Here is a 17708-nt window from a genome sequence, read left to right as displayed (position 1 = left end):
TACCTGTGTCATTAATGAAAACAAACACCATCAATTGTCCCATATGAAAATAAATATTAAAATAATGCAATTAAACCATAAAGTGTAAAAAATTAATTATAAGCACAATTTTAAATGATTTTAGTAATTTATCCAAAATATTTTATGCCTGAAAATTTTTTTCTCAGTAAGAATAAAACTCTTTACGGAGTGATATTTAACTTTGTCTTTCTTGGTTTAAAATGAAGATGAGGCTCTGTGCTCACATAGTAATTCTACTACTTAGTTCAGAAAGTCATGACACTGAGAAAATGTATCCATGGTAAGAAAGGATGACATTATTAGTCAGATTGTAATTTCAGTTTTTACTAAGTACTGGGAACTCTTTGAACTGTCATGAAGGAGGCTGGAAGCAACCTGGTGCCTGTCTTCATTTTCTCCCCAGGAAAAGAGATTTCAAGAAACTTAATGAATTAAAAGATTTTCCTTTTTCTCCTCCACCATCCAGAGCTTTCAGGTTCTAGCAGACTCAGAAAGTAGCTCTGGGGCTAAGTCCAGGGCTTAAAGCATGAGTTGCCTTTGTGTTGCTTATGCTTAGTGCAACCTGAAGTGAGAGAAGTACGTGGTGGTCACAGCTGTCTAAACCTTGATAACAAAGGGCACTCATTATTACATCATAGCCCTGCCATGCAAAATCCTAACAGAATGAAGGCCACAGCTGGGGTACTAGAGGAAAAGAACCACAAGTCTGCAGATGCCTCAAGAGCCTCAGCTTAAGCCTAAAATCTTCTCCTGAATCACCAGTGATATGGATTCTGCTTCTTAGGAAATACTGTAGTTAATAAAAGTGCAACTAGAACTAGGAGAACTGTGAAGACCTGAGCAATGTAGGCATCAGGTAGTAATTGGGATCACGGCAATGGATTGATAAAGATTTTGTATACATCTCAACATTTGACCTCTCTTGTCTCTGTGACTGAGGACCATGTATGTATGATCATGTTTAATCAGGCCAAATTTTTATTATATCACTTATTTCATTATCTGCCATGTATCTAAATTGATTTACTATGAAAGAATTTCAGGTCTGCATACGTGTATGTGTTTATTTGTCCATGGATGGCAATTGTCATTGTTCAGCTAGAAATTGAGATCTATGAGGTAAAATGCAGGATTTGAGTCTGAGGATGAGTAGCAAGTATACATTTCTTTTTGGAATTGCAGTATTCAAATTAATGTATCATATTTGTTTGTATTTATGTAAAATCACCTTATGCAAATATTTACCTGGACACTAGTTTTTCTTAATAATGAGGAATTTATATTGATCTCATGTAATCAAATATATTGAGAAAATTTTAGAATATAAAGAGGTGATCTTATAATTTTTTCCTTAAATTTGTCAATATGATAAATGCTAATGGGTTTTCTCATTTTGATTCCTGCCTTGTTTCTGAGATAAACTTGACTTGGGTTCTCTTAAGGGGTTATCTTTAGAATGTCCTCTGGCTCCGATTTGCAAATATTTCATTTTTGCATAAATATGCATAATTTGTTTTTTCTCTTATGTCATATTTATCAAGATTTGATATCAGTGTATAATTGCCCCGTACATTCTTTTATGTTGCAAGTGATTGAAATAGTTTACATAGCGATGGCAATCTCTAAGTTTTGGATATTTGGTAGAATTCCTAGAAATTACCAGGAATTAGTCATTTTGGTGGTGGGCAGGCAGATCCCTTATCACTTTTTCTTTTGTCTTTTAGACATTTGATCTCTATTGTAGTTTCCAATGAAGATGGAATTCCAAAAAATTATCAAATTTATCAGGCCTTTCAAATTTATTTTCATAGTTTTGCACAAAGTAATTTCTTTTTTAAGTCATTTTTTGTTTTAATACTTATTTTCCACTTTTCATTTCTTACTTTATATATTTGTGCTTTCTGTTTTCCAAAATGAGGTTACTTGAGGGTTTATTTGTAACTTTTCAAATGATTCGATAATTTATTTAATTATTATTTGGTCTATATTTTTCTTTTCTGTCATTATTTTCTTCTTTTTTCCTTATCTTTTGCTTTTTCTGCTTTTCCTTTACATTTGTGCTTAATTCATTATTTTAATTTATTTGTATTTAAGTTTTATTTATACATGTATTTAAGGTATAGAAAAATAAAATATGTATTTTATTCTTCCACACATGCACCCTTTATTTTGCTTTTATTTTTAACTCTGGATTTAAATATGGAATAGAAATAAAAAAAACAAGAATAAAATTAATTTAAAAGTTTGGAAAGAATCAGAGAAAAAGTGATAGAAGATAGGCCAGGGTGATCCAAAATGCTTCTAATTGCCTAAAAAGTAAAAAGAAAAGATGAATCTGAACCAAAATTTACGATTTATGATTGAAGACCACTTTGCTGGTATTAAAGTGGACCTGATTCCTGAAAGACTTCACTATTTACCTGAGAAAACTGAGAGAAAATAATACTAAAGACAAAGCAGGAAAAAGTCACTTACAAAAGAAAACACAATCAAGTTGTCGACAGGCATGTTGACAGTAGCATATATTCAAGTCAAATTGGAACATCCAATTTAAGATAATGTGGGATATTCTATTTAGAAAGGAAAACCAAGACTTTTCAGCATTGAAACTCACAAAGAGAAGAAAACAATGATGCGAAAAAATTTGAACAGGGTAAAATTTGATACAATATAATTAAAATAAATCTTCAGATTAGAAATTAAATGACTTAGAGTATACAACTCAAATGAGGTAGAGAATAGTATACCTGTTGATATAATGTTGACTTTGGAAACATGTACATGTCCATATTTTTAAAATTATATCACTACCATTAAGTTAAAAATGAAGAAAAACCTTAAAATGAATAAAATATGGAAGCGTGTATTTATTTTTATACCAAGTAAAGACACAAAAATGATTTCAAGTGACTTTTGGATAAAGCACTTTGAATGCATGGTGTTAGTTGATATATTTCAGGCTTAAAAAAATCATTCCTCAGGACATTTATTATTTTTCATAATTGTGAGATTTTAACTATTTTATGAGAATTCCAGGAAAGATCTGATCTATTGATATGTTAATGTTACTAGAATAATTCTCATTCAGTTTAAAAGAGACACAATTATAAAATGGAGAGGCTGGGCGTGGTGGCTAAAGCCTGTAATCCCAGCACTTTTAGAGGCTGAGACAGTAGGATCACTTACTTGAGGCCAGTAATTCAAGACCAGCCTGTGCAACATAGGAAGACCCTGTCTCAAAAAACAAAAAAAAACAAAAAAAAAACAAAAAAACAAAATTTAACTAAGTGTGTTGGTATGCACCTGTAGTCCTGGCTACTTGAGATAGGAGAATTGCTGGAGCCCAGGAGTTTGAGGCTGCAGTGAGTTATGATCATGTCATTGCACTCCAGTCTGAGTGATGGCCAGAACCTGTCTCTAAAAGAAACAAAATTAAAAAACACAAATGGAAAAGAAATGGGAAACCCTTGTTATTAAATTAGGAACATGAAGATGTTCGTGTGAACGGTAACTTAAAATCGGAAGTATCAGTACTAATTAACATTTTTTTTAGTATAGTCAATAAATAGGATTAGAAACAATATCCTTTCAGTATCAATGAGCAAATGTTCTGCCCAGATCTTCATTTTCCAATAGACTCTGTATGTCTAATTCATTTCCTGGTCTATGGTGTAGTGTTATTAATAACTTTCAGATAATAAAAAATCAGTCTGTCACTTTAAACAAAAATCAGTCTTTTTAATACAGTAATGCCCAGTTCAGTGTAATCATTAACAGTAACCTTCTCATTTTAATGCCCTTCCCCATTTGAGCTGGCCACAGGCAAAGGCAAAACTGAATAGATTATTCCGTCTCTTCAAATATTCTTATAGCCTACTTCCTAGCTTCGTAATTGTAATCTCTGACATACTGATCATCTAACATTTTGGGGAAAAATAAGAGGCAATGAGCCACGGAATTATTCTCATTTGACCTTCCAGTTGTAAACTGACGTTCACATGTGATTGTTGCATATGTGAATAAAATAACTTTCATTCTTGTGGAACTTTGTGATTTCCTTATGTACCACCCCCTAGTAGTCCATTTTCCCATCACCTCTAAACAACCAGGAGTAGATCTCCGCAGCATTTGGCTGCTGAGTTATCCTTTCTCTTCCAGATACCCTTCTTTGGAAGGACATAGAGCAACGCAATCCTATTTCTTTTCCATGTGTGGTCATCATCTGACTCTCTGGTGTGCTGGTATGTGTTGTTTTAGATAGAATCTTGTCATTTAAATAAATGCCAAGTAATTATCACTGTTTTTTTTTTTAAAGAATTATATCTCTACCTATTTTTTGGCCTTTCCAGTCTAATTTACAAGCTGAAACTGAACAGTCATCTAAAGGTTAAAACATCAGTTCTCAATCAACTTCTTTGTGAGTCAATTCTAGAGGGTCTGGCATATCATTTTGAAATATGGGAGTAGGTAGTACTTAATGTCATGGGCTCTTAGACAAAACTAAGCAAGAAAAAAATTTCACATAAATAGTCATACATTTTAATGTGTTCTACCATGAAATATATAATTGCACTTAAGCTAAGTAATACTTGCTATTTCAAGGTCTGATTTTTCACTCCGCCTCTTGGGAACTGATCTCTTGTACATTCGTATCATCATTTAGTAACAAGATTAAGTTGGGCTGGGCGCGGTGGCTCACGCCTGTAATCCCAGCACTTTGGGAGGCCGAGGCGGGCGGATCACGAAGTCAGGAGATCGAGAACATCCTGGCTAACACGGTGAAACCCCATCTCTACTAAAAGTACAAAAAATTAGCCGGGCGTGGTGGCGGGCGCCTGTAGTCCCAGCTACTCGGGAGGCTGAGGCAGGAGAATGGCGTGAACCCGGGAGGCGGAGCTTGCAGTGAGCTGAGATCACGCCACTGCACTCCAGCCTGGGCGACACAGTGAGACTCTTGTCTCAAAAAAAAAAAAAAAAAAAAAAGATGAAAAGCAGAAAACAAAATTTTCACCTTTTTTACCAATGGCTATTTTTAGTTAATATCTCAGTAAATTAGTCATGAAGTCTAGATTAGTATGATGCCAAATAGAAATTACTTCTGTAACTGAGGATTTGTCTTTATTACCGGAGGGAGAAGAGTGGGGCTTTATTATTATTTCTTGATTTTGAGTTTTATCTCTGCTCTTACATACTTTATAGGTACCCAAGGCACTGGATTTGGAATAGCACCTTAGATTTCTAAGTAGTAATATAATTTCTTCTCCATAAACTTTCTATGGTTGCAGAATGCTTTTGGGCCCGGTGTAAGAAAATTTTATGTTGTTTTAGTGTTACCTTGTCCTTTCTTGTATCTGCTACTGATAGTGCTTGCCCCTTTAATAAGTTGCTAGGAAGAATAAGAGATGAGACTAGCACAAAATTTTGCAGGATGGCTATCAAAAATGCCATATTATAACTCCCTCCGTTGGTTCAGGGTTCAGTGGACAATATTTTACAGTACCCATTGTCATAGGAACATATGAATTACAAGTTGCTGTTCACAATCGAATTTCTGACTCTGCCTTTCCTACTTGAGTCTGACAGAAGAAAATTCTACAGTAGATTAGATTTATGTTTACCAGAAAATCTGGTCAAATGAAGCTTAGAAAAGCTTTTTACTTTTGGATATCTACTTTAGCTACAAGGATATAAATATTACCAACATGAAGAGACTTAAACAGTAATCAGACTTCTATTCAATGACATATACGTACAAGTATTCGTAAAAGATATACTTTAATAATATTTCCCTTACACCAAGCCATCAATTATTTCTGACATCAATATCAAATATACTTAGGTTTTCTACCTAGATATTTAGACATACCTAAGGAAATACAATTTATATTTCATGGCATAATCACGCATAAAACTACACATTAATATACAAAAGCACTAATGAATATTCCAAACAAAGAGTTCTTCTTTGTGAATGAATTAATTCAGCATTTATAGATGCTGGGAAAAACAAAATGAATATGAACAAAGTTTTGTCAAGTAGAGGAAGACCCATATATGTCTAATTATAATCCACTTCAAGCTGTGGAAATTGCAGTAATCATCATATAAAGAAGATAATAGATATCCAGAAAAAGATATGTTAATATGAAAATAGGATTCATGAAGATTTTACAAAGAAGATAGATTTTAAGCAAAAATTGAACTTCTTTCCTGGTAAATAAGGTGCAATTTTTATTATAAACACAGGAAACAGTATGAAAATATGCTAAATAATTCAGAGAACAAGAACAAAAGAGAGTTAAAGGTGAAAGGTGACATGAAATATCATCAACATGGCCGGGCACAGTGGCTCACGCCTGTAATCTCACCACTTTGGGAGGCCAAGGCGGGCGGATCACGAGGTCAGGAGATCGAGACCATCCTGGCTAACACGGTGAAACCCCGTCTCTACTAAAAATACAAAAACAAGTAGCCGGGCATGGTGGTGGGTGCCTGTAATCCCAGCTACTTGGGAGGCTGAGGCAGGAGAATGGCGTGAACCTGGGAGGCAGAGCTTGCAGTGAGCCGAGATCGCACCACTGCACTCCAGCCTGGGTGACACAGCGAGAGTCTGTCTCAAAAAAAAAAAAAAAAATCATCAACGTAACTGATCATTATGAAAAGCAAATCAAAACCATAAAGAGATACCACTTTATACACATTAAGATGGTTATTATAAAAGACAAGTAAGCAATAAAGCAAAACAGCACATGAGTATTGGCCAGGATGTGGAGAAATTGAAATCCTTGTTCACTGCTTGTGAAAATGCAAATAGTACAGCTTCTATGAATGACAGCATGGCCCTTCCTCAAAAAATTAAAAATAGAATTGTAATATGATCTAGCAATTCCACTTTTGGGTGTCTACTAAAAAAATTAAAAGCAATAATTTGAACAGATTTTCTTATGTTAGTCCTGTACAGCTGCCATAATGAAATACCATAGACTGGGTAGGTTAACCAACCGCAATTTATTTCTCATAGTTCTAGAGGCTGGTGAGTCCAAGATTAAAGTGTTAGCCAGTTTCATTCCTGGTGATGTCTCTCTTCCTTGCTTGCACACTGCTGCATTCTCCCTGTGTGTTCAGATGTCCTTTCCTTTGTGCATTGAGAGAAAGAGAAAAATCATTTAATCTCTTTCTCTTCCAAGGCCAAAAGTCCTGTCAGATAAAGAACCCATCCTTTTGATCTTATTGAATCATAATTATATCCTAAAAACACTATCTCCAAATACTGTCACATTGAAGGTTAAAGTTTCAAAATACACATTTTGTGGGTAAACAATTCAGTCCATAGCCTTTGTATACTCAAATTCATAGCAGTACTATTTGCAATAGGTAAAATGTGGAAGCAATCTAAGTTTCTACCTTCAGATGAGTAGATAAACAAAATATATACAAAGAAACATTATTCAGCCTTAAAAAAGGAAGAAAATTCTGAAACATACTACAGTGTGGACGAATCTTGAAGACAATAGGCTAAGTGAATAAGCCAGACACAAGGTTGATATATAGCATGATTACACTTATACAAGATACCTAGAATAGTCAAATTCATAGACTAAGTCTACAGAATTTAGAATAATTTCTTACAGGGGCTGAGGGAGTGAGAATAGGGGGTTATTGTTTAATGAGAAAGGAATTTAAGTTTTTCATGATGAAAAGAATTGTAGAGATGGATGGTGATGATTGTTGTAAAACTATGTGCATGTACTTAATGCCATTGAAAGTACAGTAAAAATGGTTAAAATAGGGAGAGGAGGCAGAGCATGAAGGCTGAATAGAAGCTTCCACCAATTGTCCTCCTTGAAGAAACAACAAATTGAACAACTATCCACACAAAAAATCAAAAAATATTTAGATTCATAAGGACCAAAAAATCAGGTGAGTTATCACAGCACCTGGTTTTAACTTCATTTAACTGAGAGAGACACTGAAAAGGGTAGAAAAGATAGTCTTGAATTGCTGATGCAACTCCTTCCCCATCCCTCAGCAGTGGCCACATGGCACAGAGAGAGAATCTGTGTGCTTGAGGAAGGGAGAGTGTAGTGATTGTGGGACTTTGCATTGGAATTCCATGCTGATCTGTAGCAGCAGAAAGCAACATTGAGAAGAACTCATCTGGTTCCTACAGTGGGGATATTTAGAACAGCCCTCGCCAGAGGGGAGTTGCCCATCCTAGCAGTCAGAACTTGAGTTTTGGCAAGTCTTTCCACTGCAGGCTAAAGTGTTCTGGTGTTCTAAATAAACTTGAAAGGCAGTCTAGGCCTCAAGAACTGCCATTCCTGGGAATGCACTGGTGCTATGCTGTGTTCGGAGCCAGTGGACTTGGGAGGCAGGGAGGCATGCGACCCAATGAGACACAGCTGGGGCAGCCAAGGGAGTGCTTGCACCAGCTGTCCCTCAACCTGAGGCATCACAGCTTGCAGCTCCAGGAGAGACTCCTTCCTTCTGCTTGAGGAGAGAAGAAGGAAGAGTAAAAAGGACTCTTGTCTTGAAACTTGGATACCAACTCAGCCACAGTGGTATAGAACACCAGGCAGAGTCCTAAGGTCCCCATTCCAGACTTTAGCCTCCAGACAACAATTCTAGACACACCCTGGACTAGAAGGGAATCTGCTGCATTAAAGGGAAGAACCCAGTCTTGGGATAATTGGGTCTAAATCCTGCTGACTAAAGAGCGCTTGGACCCTGAATAATCAGAAGTGGTGCCCAGGCAGCACTCATCATGGGCCCTGGGTGAGACTTGGGGACATGCTGGATTCAGGTGTGACCCAGTGCATTCTTGGCTGTGGAGGCTGTGGGGAGTGACTCCTTCTGCTTGAGTAAAGGATATAGGAGTGTAAAGGGGTCTTTGTCTTGCAGCTTAAGTACTAGGTTAGCCACAGTGGGGTAGAGCATCAAGCAGATTATTGAGGTCCCCAGTTCAAGGACTTGCCTTTGGGATGGCTTTTCTGGACCTTCTCTGGGTGACAGGGGAGCCCACTTCCCTGAAGGGAGAGTCTTAGGCCTGGTGGCATTCACCACAGTCTGACTGGAGAGCCCTTGGGCCTCAAATAAACATTGACAGTAGCCAGGCAGTACTGACTCTTGGCCTAGTTTGATGGTGGCCGTGGGGAGAGACAACTTTGGTTGCAGAAAGGGGAGGGAAGAGTGGGAAGGTCTTTGCCTTGTGGCTTGGGTGCCAGCTCAGCAGCAGAAGAATAGAGCACCAGGTAGATCCCTAAAGTTGACTATAGGCCTTTGCTCCAAGATGGCATCTTGGGACTCACATGGGATTGGGAGGATCTCACCACTCTGAAGGGAAGGACACAAGCCTGGCTGGCTTCACCACCTGCTAATTGTAGTCCCCTAGGGCCTTGAATGAGCATATGTGGTAGTGAAGTAGTAGTTACCACAGGCCTTGGATGAGATGCAATACTGTGCTAGCATCAGGTCTGACCCAGTGCATACACAGTGGTGGTGGCCAAAGTGTGCTTATGTCACATATCCCCAAGCTTCAGGCAACTCAGCACAGAAATAAAGACTCCATTTGTTTGGGAGGAAAAAAAAAAGAAGAAATACAACAAGAGTATCTGCCTGGTAATCCAGAGAATTCTTCTGGATCTTATTCAAGACCACAAAGACATAAGGCTGCAAGAGCCACAGCATTATCGGACTTCGGGTACCTTTTAATGCAGATATGGCACAATGACCAAAGACTTAGATCACATCATCCAAGTCCCTTCAAATGCGTTGAAATCATTCCCAAGAAGGGTGGATACAAACGACTAGATTTTGAAGACTTCAATAAAGACCAAACTATTTAATGTCCAGACACCAAAGAACATCCACAAGCATCAGGACACAAGTAACTAATCATGACGTGTCAGAAATATGTGACCTTTCAGACACAAAATTTAAAGCAGCTGTTTTGAGGAAACTCAGTGAAATTTGGAACAATACATAGAAGGGATTCAGAATTCTATTCAGTAAATTTAACAAAGAGCTTAAAATAATTGAAAAGAATCAAGCAGAAATTCTGGAGAAGAAAAATGCAATGACATACTGAAGAATACATCAAATTCTCTTAACAGAAGAATTAAGCAGAAGACAGGATTACTCAGCTTGAAGATAGGCTTTTAAAAATACAAAGAGACAAAAGAAAAATAATTTTAAAAAAGAAACATGCCTACAAAATTTAGAAAAAAGCCTCAAAAAAGCAAATCTAAGAGTTATTGGCCTTGAAGGAGTGGTAGAGAATGAGATAGAGGTAGAAAGTTTATTCAAAGAGATAATAAAGAAGAACTTCCCAAACCTGGAGAAACATATTAATATTCAATTATAAGAAGGTTATGAAATACCAAACATATTTTGTCCAAAGAAGACTAACTCAAGACATTTGATACTCAAACTTCAAAAAGTCAAGGATAAACAAATGATTCTAAAAGCAGCAAGAAAAAAGAAACATAAGATACAGTGAAGTTCCAACATGTTTGGCAGCAAACTTCTCGGTGAAATACTTACAGGCTAGGAGAGAGTGACATAACATATTTCAAGTGTAGAAGAAAAAAAAAACACACAAACAAACAACTTGTATCCTACAGTAGTATATCCAGCAAAAATATCCTTCAAACAGGAAAGAGAAATACTTTTCCAGACAAAAACAAAAAAACAAAAAACAAAAAAAACCTGAGGCATTTTATGAACACCAGACCTTTCCTGAGAGAAATGCTAAAGGATGTTCTTGAATCTGAAAGAAGAAAAATTATTAGAAGAAATCACCTGAAGATATAAAACTTACTGGCAATAGTAAATAAATAGAAAAATGGAATATTAAAATATCATAATTTTGGTGTGTAAATTAGTCATATATTGAGGAGAGAGACTAAAAGGTGAACCAACCAAAGTAATAACTACAACAACTTTTCAAGACATGGACAGTACAATAAGATATAAATAGAAAAAATAAAAAGTTAAAAAGCAGGGAGACCATGTTAAAATGTAGAGTTTCTATTAGTTTACTATTTTCTTGTTTGTTTATGAAATTAGTGATAACTTGTCATCAGCTTAAAATAATGGGTTATAAGATATTATTTGCAAGCCTCATGGTAACCTGAATTAAAAATCACAGAACAGATACAAAAAAATATAAAAAGCAAGACATTAAAACATACTACCACTGAAAATCAGCTTTACTAAAAGGAAGACAGAAAAAAAGGAAAAGAAATAAACGACTACAAAACAATCAGAAAACAAATAACAAATGGCAAGAGTCCATTACTTATTATTGATAAGTCCTTACTTCTCAATAATATTATTGAATGTAAACAGACTAACCTCTCCATTCCAAAGAGACATAGAGTGGCTGAATGAAAAATGAAAAGGAAAGAAAAAAAGACCCAGTTATCTGTTGCCTAGTAAAAAAAAAAACTTCATTTGTAAAGACAAACATCTACTGAAAATAAAGGGATGGAAAAATATATTTTATGCCAATGGAGACCAAAAAAGAGCAGAAGTAGTTATACTTACATAAGAAAAAATAGATTTCAAGACAAGAATTATAAAAAGAGAAAAAAGGGTCACTACAAATAAAAGGAACAATTCAACAAGAAATATAACAATTTGAAATACATATGCACCCAACACTGGAACACCCAGTTACATAAACAAATATTATTAGAGCTAAAGAAAGAGATAGATCAAAATACGATAATGGTTGCAGACTTCAATACCCCACGTACAGCATTGAACAGACCTCCCAGATAGAAGATCAACAAAGAAACATCAGACTTAATTTGCATTATAGACCTAATGGACTTAATAGATCTCTGCAGAACATTTCATCCAATGGCTGCAGAATACAAAATCTTTGGAGCCCATGGACTATTCTCAAAGATAGAATACAGGTTAGGTCATAAAAGAAGCCTTAAAAATGTAAACAAATTGAGATTATATCAAGTATCTTCTCTAGCCACAATGGAATAAAACTAAAAATTAATAACGGGAATTTTGGAAACTGTACAAACAAATGGAAATTAAATGATATGCTCTGGAATGACCAGTGCGGTCAATAAATTAAAAAGGAATTAAAAACATTTAAAACAAATGATAATGAAAACATAACATACCAAAACCTCCGGGATATGATAAAACCAGTAATAAGAGGAAAGTTATAGCTGTGAGTGCTTACATTAAAAAAGTAGAAAAACTTCAAATAAACAACCTAATGATGCATTTTAGAGAACTAGGAAAGCAAGACCAAACCAAACCCAAAATTAGTAGAAAAAAGAAATAATAAAGAACAGAGCAGAAATAAATGAAATTGAACTTAAGAAAACAATACAAAAAATTGATGAAACAAAAAGTTGGCTTTCTGAAAAGATATACAAAATTGACAAAACTTTAACCTGACTGAGAAAGAAAGAGAGAAGACCCAGATAAGTAAAGTCATATGCATATGTATCTTCATCACAGCACTATTCACAATAGCAAAAAGTGGAATCAATGTAAATGCCCATCAGTGGTGGAAAGAATACAAAATATGTGGTGCATGTACACCATGGAATGCTATGCAGTCCTATAAAAGAATTAGATTTTGTCCTTTGCAGCAACATAAATGGAACTGGAAGCCCTTATCCTAAGTGAACTAACACAGGAACAGAAAACCAGATACCACATGTTCTTACGTATAAGTGGGAGCTAAACATTGAGTACACATGGACATGAAGAAGTAAACAATAGACGCTGGGGCCTGCTTTAAACTGGAGGGTGGGAGGAGGCAGATAAGTGAAAAACTACCTATTGGGTACTATGCTAATTACCTGATGATGAAATAATCTGCACACAAAACCACCACGTCATGCAATTTACCTATATAACAAAACTTCACATGTACCCCTGAACCTAAAATAAAAGATAAAAATTGATTAAATAAATATAAACACTAAAAAAATCAGAGATGAAAAAGGATACATTACAATTGATAACCACAGAAATTCAAAAGATGATTACAGGCTACCAGGGGCAACCATATGCCAACAAATTGAAAAATTTAGAAGAAATAGACAAATTCCTAGACACATATAACCCACCAGGATTGAACCTGAAGAAATCTAAAACCGAAATAGACAAATAACAGGTAATGAGATAAAAGATATAATAAAAAGTCTCCCAGCAAAGAAAACTTTGAGACCTAATGGTTTCACTGCCAAATTTTACCAAACTATTAAATAAGAACTAATACCAATCCTATTCAAACTATTTTAAAAAATAAAGGAGGATGGAATACTTCCAGACTCATTCTATGAAGCCAGTATTAACCTGATACCAAAATTAGATAAAGACCCATGCAAAAAAACAAAGTTTTATGCCAGTATCTCTGATGAACATTGATTAAAAAATCCTTAACAATATGCTATCAAACTGAATTCAACAACAGACTAAAAAGTTCATTCATCATGACCAAGTGGCATTTATCCTTGGGATGCAAGGATGGCTCAACACATGTAAATCAATCAGTGAAATACATCATTTCAACAGAATGAAGCATAAAATCATATGATCATTTTAATTGATGCTGTAAAAGCATTTGATAAAATTCAACTTCCCTTCATGTCAAAAACTTGAAAAACTGGGTATACCTCAACATAATAAAAGCCAATATGAAAGACCCACAGCAGTATCACTACTGAATGGGGAAAAACTGAAAGCTTTTCCCCTAAGATCTGGAATATGACAAGGATGCCTACTTTCATCCCTGTTATTCAGCCTAGTACTCTAAGTTCTAGCTAGAACAATCAGACTAGAGAAAGAAATAAAGGACATCTATATTGGAAAAGAAGAAGTCAAATTATCCTCATTTGTACATAATATGAGAAACTTAAGAACTTTACCAAAAACTATTATAACTGATAAACAAATTCAGTAAAATTGCAGGATATAAAATCAATAATTATACAAAAATCAGTAGCATTTCTATATACCAACAGTGAACAATCAGGAAATGAAATAAAAAAGGAATTCCATTTGTAATATCTATAAATAAAATACAAAGAAATTAACCTAACTGAAGGAGTGAAAGATCTCTACAATAAAAACTGTAAAACATCGATGAAATAAATTGAAGAGGACACATAAAAATGGAATAATAGTTCATGTTCAGATTGGAAAAATAAATATTGAGAAAATATCCATTCTACCCAAAGCAATCTACAGATTCAATGTGACAATACCAATCACTTTCTTCACAGAAATAGAAAAACAATTCTAAAAAAAAAAAAAGAAACCACAACACATCCAGAATAGCCAAAACTATCCTGAGCAAAAAGAACGAAACCGAAGGAAACGCATTACCTGATTTCAAATTATACTAAACAACTATAGTGACCAAAACAGCATGATACTGGCATAAAAACAGACACATAGACCAATGGAACAGAATAGAGAGAACTCAGAAACAAATCCACATATCTATAGCAAACTCATTTTCTACAAATTTACCAAGAACATACAATGAGGGAAGAACAGTCTTTTCAATAAATGGTTCTGGGAGAACTGAAGATCTATATGCAAAAGAATGAAACTAGACCCCTCTCTCTCATCATATACAAAAATCAAATCAAAGTCATTTAAAGGCTTAAATCTAAGACCTCAAACTCTGAAACAACTGGAATAAAACACTGTAGAAACTCTACAGGACATTGGACTAGGCAAAGATATCTTAAGTAATATCCCACAAGCACAGGCAGCCAAAGAAAGATGGACAAATGGGATCACATCAAGTTAAAAAATGCTGCAGAATTTTACCAAACATTTAAAGAAGAACTAATACCAATCCTACTCAAACTATTTCAAAAAATAGAAGAGGAGGGAATTGTATCCTCTGCACAGCAAAGGATACAATCAACAAAGTGAAGAGACAACCCACAGAATGGTAGGAAATATTTGCAAACTCCCCATCTGACAAGGGATTAATAACCAGAATATAAAAGGTGCTCAAACAACTTTAAGGAAAAAAAGTCTAATAATCTCATTAGAAAATGGGCAAAAGACCTGAATGGATATTTCTCAAAAGAAGACATACGCAAAAAACATAAACTCAAAAAAAAAAAAAAAGGAAATCAGTATTTCAAAGAGATACTTGCACTTGTACATTTATTGCAGCTCTATTCACAATAGCCAAGATTTGGAAGCAGTTAAGAGTGTCCATCAACAGGCAAATATGTAAAGAAATTGTAGTAATATACACAATGGAGTACTATTTAGTTGTTTAAAAACAATTAGATCCTGTCATTGGCAACAACATTGATGGAGCTATGTTAAGTAAAATAAGCCAGGCACAGAAAGACAAACTTCACCTGTTCTTACCTATCTATGGAAGCTGAAAATTAAAACAATTGAACTCATAAAGATAGCAAAGTGAAGGTTACTAGAGGCTGAGAAAGGTAGTGGGGTGGGGAAATGAAGTAGGAATGGTTATTGGATACAAAAAATACATAGCATGAATAAGATCTAGTATTTGATAGCCCAATAGTGTGTCTATAGTTAACAATAATTTATTGTACATTTAAAGTAATGGAAAGAATATAATTGGATTGTTTGTAACCCAAAGAAAGGATAAATGCTTAAGGTGATTGATACCCCACTCTCCCTCATGTTATTATCACACATTATATGCCTGTGTCCAATTCTCAGGTACCTCATAAATCTGTGTACCTACTTAGTACTATGTACTTTGTACAAAAAATAAAAATTTTATAAAATGGTTTAAATGTTTAATTTTATGTTATGTATAGTTTACCACCATAAAAAAGTGAAAGATGGGCAGATGTAATACAAAGATAACTTCTAAATATTGGTCAGGCCAGATTAATGGTGTAAGGCCAAGGAAAGTGTAGCCTGATTTCCAGTTTTGACAAATGAAAAGGTGAGACAGAGTAAATAGAATTGAAATATGCATGGATATGTGTTGAGGGTCGATTTTCCTAGAGGCAGTCAATAATGTGAAAGCTACTCTCAAAGATGGTTTTAAATTTCCTCCTTCCTTGTGGTTGCAGGCTATTTTTCTATGTGGGATAACCTTTGATAGAAAGGCCATTTAAGTTAAAAAATCTTCCGAGAATGATTTCAGCATTATCATAATATGTACTTGGAAATTTTCCATTTCATTTACGTCCCACACTATCTCCAACAAGTTTCTATTCATGCGTTTTTACCTTTCCCACACATACTTGGCGGTGAAAATTTAATTAAAACTACTTCACTCTGGTGGCAGAAGTGGTTTGTGGCTTATTCAACAGCTATTCTTTCTTCAAATGTGTTGAGATTGTAGGTTAGCAGCAATATGCACACCAAGATGTGCCCCTCTCCCAGCTTTAAGGGTAAGCCTTAACTGGGCTATGACATTATGGTTGGTTAATGCATCTTTGCCAGTGATTGATTTCAGGATGGATGTATGACCCAATTTCCACCAACGAGAATTTAAAAAAAAATGTCTGCTGGCGGATAACTTAGAAATATTTTCCTTTGTGCTAAAAAATGAAGTAGGAGCAACAATCTCTTTTTACTCTTTTCTTCCCGTCTTTCGTGGCTGGTATGTGAGAATATGATTTCCAGAGTTGAGACAGACATGCTGCAACCATGAGAGAAGAAATTGTTAATACACTGAGGATTGGAGAGCAGAGAGATGATAAAAGAGGTAGTCATGTTAAAAATCACTAAATTGCTATTCTGGAATTGCCTAACTTTGGGCTTCTTGCAATGTGAGAAAATGAATATTCTTGTTGCCTAAGACACTTTCATTTGAACATATTTTAATTTGATTATGTCTTAACTGATAAGGTTTTTGATGTATTCATTTACTTATTTTGAAGGTGCAATCACTGTACTAAGAGAAATTTCTCCAAGGAAGAATAAAATAATGCATGTTTGTGGGCTCAGGTTGGTGGCAAAGTGCACATAATTACTCTAGATACTTTCAGTTAATAAATAAATATTAACAGATTAATTAGCCATCTGTAAAAGCAGGAAAAAAGGAGCAAGTCAATAATCACCTGTTTTTTGCCATTCAATTACCATTGTCTTTTCTATATTGCACCTAATCTTGTCCAACGTTATGGGAAGTTGTCAATGTTTGAATTGATAGACACTTGAAAAAAGATACTGGTTCTTCTAATTCATAGAACAATTCATAGTTTGGTTTTTAAAAAATCCTTAATTAACCTCAATTTCAACTATACGAAGGAATTTCTGAAATTTATTGTTCAACCACCTAGTATTTTCTCAGGTCTTAAAAGCAGACATAATTTTCACTTACAATATTTTTTCCTCCTAAGAGAAAAGAATAAAGATGTATTATGGAGGCTGAAATTCTGCTAGTTTCCACCAGTGATTGCTATGTAGCTGCAAATAAGTGATTACTCTTCAATAAACCGAGATGAGAATCTTAATCAATAATAAAATTTGTCAGGCGTGGCAGAATCCCAGATGCTTGCGTACTTTTTCTCATCCTCCTGCTTAAGCAAAATCATCTGGGAAATATGGTTTATTGTTTGTAGCATGAAAATATGTCTACATGCAGAGTTGTGAAAAAATAATATGACAGAGATCTAATTTGCAGACTTGCATTCAATAACTGCCAAACAAATAAGACTTGGGGGGAAAAGCAGATA

At 34.9% G+C, this 17708-nt stretch overlaps 1 long non-coding RNA gene across 5 annotated transcripts in view; it reads left to right on the top strand.

The window, feature by feature from the left end:
• Window positions 1-17708, top strand: part of LOC134810405 (uncharacterized) — a 361094-nt gene that overhangs the window by 169695 nt on the left and 173691 nt on the right. Inside the window, exon 1 of one of the 5 annotated variants that reach the window (XR_010158339.1) lies at window positions 827-966. The exons of the other annotated variants lie outside the window; for them this stretch is intronic. This is a non-coding gene — a long non-coding RNA (uncharacterized LOC134810405). Of the gene's footprint in view, window positions 1-826; window positions 967-17708 lie in introns of those variants that run through there. 5 annotated transcript variants of the gene reach the window in all.

Source organism: Pan troglodytes, chromosome 6 (genome assembly GCF_028858775.2).
Source record: "Pan troglodytes isolate AG18354 chromosome 6, NHGRI_mPanTro3-v2.0_pri, whole genome shotgun sequence".
NCBI lineage: Eukaryota > Metazoa > Chordata > Mammalia > Primates > Hominidae > Pan > Pan troglodytes.
The sequence above is the reverse complement of the archived record's forward strand: the minus strand, read 5'-3'. Positions and strand labels throughout refer to the sequence as shown.